We start from the raw sequence: 5,937 nt of genomic DNA, 5'->3' as shown, positions 1-5,937 counted from the left end.
TGTGTCTGCAGTACTTGGCATGGTGCCTGTGACATGGAAGGTGCCTAACAAATCATTTGCTTATCGATGGAGCAACTGAAAAACTGACTGAAATATGACTTCTATCCACACTGAGCTCAGTCCTGAGAGGAGACAACAGTGTGGTCAGGGCAGTTCAGCAACACAGAAATAGGACTCAGTCTGACTCAGTTTGAGGCAGCGGGGAACTTTCCACAGAGGCAATGACATTTAAGCTGAGCTTAAAAGATGAGTAGGAATTGGCCACAGTAGGGATGGGGAAGAGTAGGGAAACTCATTTTAAGAAAAGAAGATGTCATGATGAAGGAGCAGTGTATGTTTGAGAAATGGTGGGAACATTCGGTGTGCCCAGAACATGGTGCACAGAAAGTTGGCTGATGTGGGCTTGGGTGAGACTGTGAATCCTCCAAAGAACTTATTTTTGCATATAAGTCTCAGTGACTTTTCCTGGACATTAAAGAGCAAAGACAAGGTTCCCTTTTTACAGCCAGGGAAGGGGAAAAGCACAGTCCAGAAGGTCTGTTATGCTGTCCAGGGTCGTCCCTGAAAATCATTTGCTCCTGAGGTCAAGACTTGTTACCTCTTCAGGGTCCCCAGCTAAGCAGTTACATTTCTGCTGAGGCCGAACATCTGGATAAAAACGGCTGGGATCACACCTGCAACACCCCCCCTTCCCTAAACCCTGACAATTCTCAAGAGAACACTGGTTGAGTGAGTGGTTGTCTAATTCCCTTCCAATGCCCTCCCAGGGGAAGGCTTTCTCTGGTTAGCCTTTATTATTCTGAAATCTCTCTGGCCCTAACTTAATTTCATTTCCTACTGTTAGTCTTTTCAGACATAAGGAATACATTTTCTATATATCCTGCATAAAATCATTGCCTGTACTCAAAGGCAATAATTTAACCACCCATTTGCCTTCTCCCAAAAAGACCTCAAAATTGATTCCTTAACTGTTTTCATAAAAAATTCAGTTTTGTCCCACAACCTTAACTTCATAAGGTCATTTTAATCTCTGTCTCTTTCCCTGAGCCCTCTTGTCCAAATGCATGAACTAAAATTAAAGAGGAAACATAAAACCAAAATAGTCTTTCTTAAGACAGGTGAGGACTGGATCGGCCGCTGCCAAGTCCGGATCCAATGCCACGTGCCACTGAGGCCCACATGCCATTCTTTTTGGTTCTGAGCCCAGTAGGGCAGTTCTCAATGATCAGCTGATTGTGAATCTTCTTCTCAAAAAAAAGTGCCCAGAATAAAATCACAGTCACTGGGGTTAGTGCTGTTGGCATGATCTGTGCCATCAGCATCGTAATGAAGAACTTGGCAGATAAACTTGTTCTTGTTGATGTCACGAAAAGCAAATTGAAGGAAGAGATGAAAAGGCTCTCAGCCTTTTCCTTAGAACACCAAAAATTGTCTGTGGCAAAGACCAGAATATGACTCCCAATTCTAAGCTGGTTATTGCCACAGCTGGGGCACACCAACAAGAGGGAGGAACCATCTTCATTTGGTCCAGGACAACATGAACATCTTTACATTCATCATTCCTAATGTTGTAAAATACAGTCCTAACTGCAAATTGCTTACTGTTTCCAAGCCAGTGGATGTCTTGACCGACGTGTCTTGGGAGATAGGCAGCTTCCCAAACGCTAAGTATTTGAAGTAGTTGCAATCTGGATTCAGCCCAATCCCTTACCTAATGGGGGAAGGGCTGAGAGTTCACTCATTACGCTGTCATGGGTGGGTCCTTGGGGAGCATGGAGACTCCCTGTATGTAGTAGAGTGCCTATATGCAGTAGAGTAAAAGTTGCTGTTATCTCTAAAGACTCTGCACCCTGGTTTAGGCACTGATGTAGATGAGGAACAGCGGGGGAAAGTTCACAAGCAGGTGGTTAACAGTGCGGATGAGGTGGTCAAACTGAAAGGTTACACCTCCTACACCACTGGACTGTCTGTGGCAGATTTCGGAAAAGGAAAAATGGAAAATCTTAGGCAGGGGCATCTAATTTCTATCATAATTAAGGGTCTCTATGGAATAAAATAAGTCATCTGCCTTGGTTCCTTGTATCTTGGGGCAGAATGGAATCTCAGATGTAGTGAAGGTGACCCTGACACCTGAGGAGGAGGCCCGTTTGAAGAAGAGTGCAGATACGCTGTGGGGGATCCAGAAGGAGCTGCAGTTTTAAAGTCTTCTAATGCCGTGCCGCCTCACTGTCGAGGCTACCACAGGATTTTAGTTGGAGATTTAGTGCATATTGTCCCCTTTATCTGATCTGTGACTAAAAACACCAATGTCCTAAAGACAGAAATATAATGGTTCACCTGCATCTCTGACCTGATGCTGGGTGGTACTTACCTTACGTAGTCCTAACCTGGTTAGTGTGAAACAGTTCCACCTCCTCAAGGCACCACTGCCAATGTTGCACACACCGCAGTTGCCCTTCAAACTAGATGAGTGTTCGCTGTGTGTTACGTAACTTGTGGTTCTTTTACCCAGAGTGCCTAGTGTAACTCTTTCCTCTCCAGTCAATCACATCCTGGGATCCAATGTTTAAATCCAGTGTTGCATATCTTGTGCATAACTGTCCTTAAGGATTTTATTTTGTGTACCACATGTATCAAATTAGTGTACCTTGCCATATAATGTAAAATGAAGAGTCTACATATAAATAATACAGCCAACTATTCAATGTCATACCAACTAAAAAACACCAAATAAACCTTGAACAGTGGGGAAGAAAGACAGGTAAGAGGTTCATTGCAGAGCAAGAACAAACAGTCCCTTCAGGACGGGACTGTCTGCATGGCCCAGGAGTCCAAACTAACTCGGGAAACAGATGTCATCACATTGGCTGGAGGAAGGAGAGGACATCATCAATCAGAAGACCAATTGGTCTTGCAGAGTGACAGTTGTTCTCCAAAACCCCTCAGAGGAGACAGACACAGCTGCCCGGAAGACTGCTGAGGAGGAGTGTGCAGAGTAATGCAGCTTGCGTCACCTCAGCCCTGATGGGCCTACAGTCTGGAGCCAGCACTGTGATCAGAATGCAGACACGTGAGTCTAAGCACAGGCACGCATGCCACTCAAGCCCAAGGGCCAGGGGTGGACATTGGTAACCCAGAGCCATGAAGGAGTCTTCTGTGGTACAGGAGTGAAAGTACAAAATTCAGCCTATCATTACTGTTCAGGCAGCTTAATATCATGTGAAAGAAATACCATGCGACCCAGCAGAAGCAACGAATGGCCAGGCTGCTTTTCTGGGAAGGGGACAGGGGACATCTTGTTGACCCCATGCATGGGTAGAAGGTCATACACATCCCAAGGGGACAAACAAGGACAGGGACCGTGCAGATCCTGTCTGAGATTAGGGGACCTTTACAGCACCAGACAAGCACGTGGAAAATTTCAAGGAAGTCTCTTTTCAGTGAGTGTGCATGTGCACGTGTGTAGGAGAGTGGGGCCTGGGCAGGGAGGGGCCCCTTCCACTTGGGTCTAAGAGAAGTGCTGGCTTGGATTCAGGTTGGCCTGACTTCCAACCACTGATCATGACCACTGTGAAATATTGGGAATCATACCAAACTTCCTTTTCATGACAAAGCTAGAAATTTAAGCTTTAGATAACAGCGACACAGACACGGGCAGGCCTACTGTGTTGCCCCTTTCCTCCTTGTCCCGTCGAATGTTCTAGCCTTGTCCCGCATCTACTCTTGACACCCTTGCCTTCTCAGTAGGGCCTACTCCTTCATTCTTCTGGCCTCCCCCTTCGTTTTTCACTTCGCTGTGTGTGAGACGATCCCATACCTTGGAAGGGAGGCACGAAACACTGTTGCTTCCTGGCAGCATAGGGCTAGAAAGAGGAGCCGATCGGGGCAGAGATTGTGGAGCAAGTCAGAGTCCGGCAGAGACTGACTCTGGGGCGGGGCAGGACCTGAAGAACAAATCAAAGATTAGGGTGATTTATGTGTCCATTTCTAGCTGTAGGTGGGGAGCTGCTTTGTGGGGAAAAAATCATGCCTTCCATATTCTTATCCCTTTATGCCTTGAACAATGCCTGTCACTGAGTGCGTGTGTATGTGTTGAATAAATGAAAGCATGACAAGATGAATGACTGAAAGTCCCTGCCCTTGCCTGTTGAGATTGGCTCAGAATTTGAAACAGGCTTGACCTTGAAGTTGGAACCATCCACAGATCCAGCTGCAGGAGTAGAGAAAAAGGGAGAGGGCATGGGCCTCAGATGAACTGTTCCCTCTCCCACACCCCAGAAGAATTTTATTGCAGGTTCTGCTCCTTCAATAGCCGCGACTCAATGCTGCCCTCAGGCCACCACCCGAGCCCCTCAGTAACCACAGTGCTGCCCAGGGGCAATGCCGCTTCCCATCAGGGACACAAAAATGCCTGCAGTTCCCTTCGAGTCTCATCGCTGCTCTCACATGAGCTGCTAATGAAACATCCAGTGGGTCCCCCTTACTTTTTCAAATAGCTCCCCAGAGAGTTCCTCACCAACTGTAGATCGTGTCCAACGGGGAACCATTCCTGGGGTCTATCAATTGCTGTTCGCAGTCACCCAAGAACCTTAGTTTCAAATAATTAGCAGCCCTCCTGGAACGCTTACCTTTGCGAAATACTGCATGCTCATTTGAGCATAAAGAGACTCCTGGTAGGAATATCAAAATCGCCTTTGAATACTGGATAATTGATAGGCATGTTCATACCCTTCACTAAGTTCTAGGTGACAGCTTGGCATGCAAGTAACAAAACAAAACGAAGCCTAGCTTCTGATCTGTTCCAAAGCATATTGAATAGGCCTCTCTCACACAGGGTGGATGATTCTTGGTGCCATTCAGCCAAGAGTGGTCTAGTGAGAGACAGTATCAGTGGAGAGAAGGCCCAGGAAACAAGAAGACAGCGGCTGCCAGCTGTGTCGGGCAAACAAGATTTAAAGCCCAGGCTGGAGCTAGGCTAGAGGGGAATCAGACCCTATAGCTGGGTGTGGGGTGGGAGCTAAGGCCTCACTCTACGAAGGTACTGTCTCCTGATGACAGAATTCCTGCTGATGCTGTGCCCCTCCCCCACCCACACCCCTGCTCAGTGGTGCCAGCGGGCATATCTCAGAACAAAACTGGCCATAGTGTATTGTCCTAAAGCAGGACTTTGTCCAATGATTAACATTACTTTTGTATCAAAATCCCAAAGAGAAGTCTAATGCTTCTAGTCCCTGCCATGTCCCTCCAGGCTTCTTTTTGCACGTAGAAACTTCTGTGTGTCATCTCTCTCATCCCGAGACAGTAAGACTCCACTGAAATAATATTAATAATAACAGCTAATATTAATTGTTCCCTGAATAAGCATCAGAAGTTATAGTGACCTTTTAAAAACCTGAAGCTGGTCATACAATTTTCCCACTCCTAGCCCCTCATCGATGCTTCACCGCCCATGGGCTAATGCTCTCCATTTACATATGTGTGTTTCGTGATCTGCCTCAGCCTACTATTCTGGCTTTACTTCCTGCCAGTCTCCCCACCCCATAGAGCCTCTGGTCTAGCCACACCGACCAACCATCGTTTCAAGAACAAGCCTCCTCCTTTTAGGCCCCCTTCCTCTTCCCGTGCCTGGAAGGCTTGTCTCTTTTGGCAAGTTTCTACTCAGCCTTCACCGTACAACTCAGAAGTCACCTTCTCTACAGTGACCTCCCTAACTCTTCCAGGAGTTTCCTTTTCCACATTTACCTAGCAGTTTGTTTCCATCTTCACACAGTCCCAAGCAAAGGACTGTTTCCAGATCTGATTCTCCCTATAGACCTTGAACTCCTGAAGATAGAAACTAGAGGATCCATCTTTGTGTAACCAGCGTGCTGGCTGTCTTTGTGCCGTGCAGCTCCGAAACCCACATGTGCTGTCCGTGTTCCCCCCGAGCCCACCTGA

At 46.9% G+C, this 5,937-nt stretch overlaps 1 pseudogene; it reads left to right on the top strand.

Moving 5' to 3' along the window:
* The first annotated feature begins 318 nt into the window (after positions 1 to 318).
* Positions 319 to 2,666, top strand: LOC118989796 (L-lactate dehydrogenase A chain-like; annotated as a pseudogene).
* Positions 2,667 to 5,937: the final 3,271 nt, after the last annotated feature.

Source organism: Sturnira hondurensis, unplaced genomic scaffold (genome assembly GCF_014824575.4).
Source record: "Sturnira hondurensis isolate 20B ecotype Veracruz unplaced genomic scaffold, ASM1482457v3 Scaffold0006505, whole genome shotgun sequence".
Lineage (NCBI taxonomy): Eukaryota > Metazoa > Chordata > Mammalia > Chiroptera > Phyllostomidae > Sturnira > Sturnira hondurensis.
The sequence above is the reverse complement of the archived record's forward strand: the minus strand, read 5'-3'. Positions and strand labels throughout refer to the sequence as shown.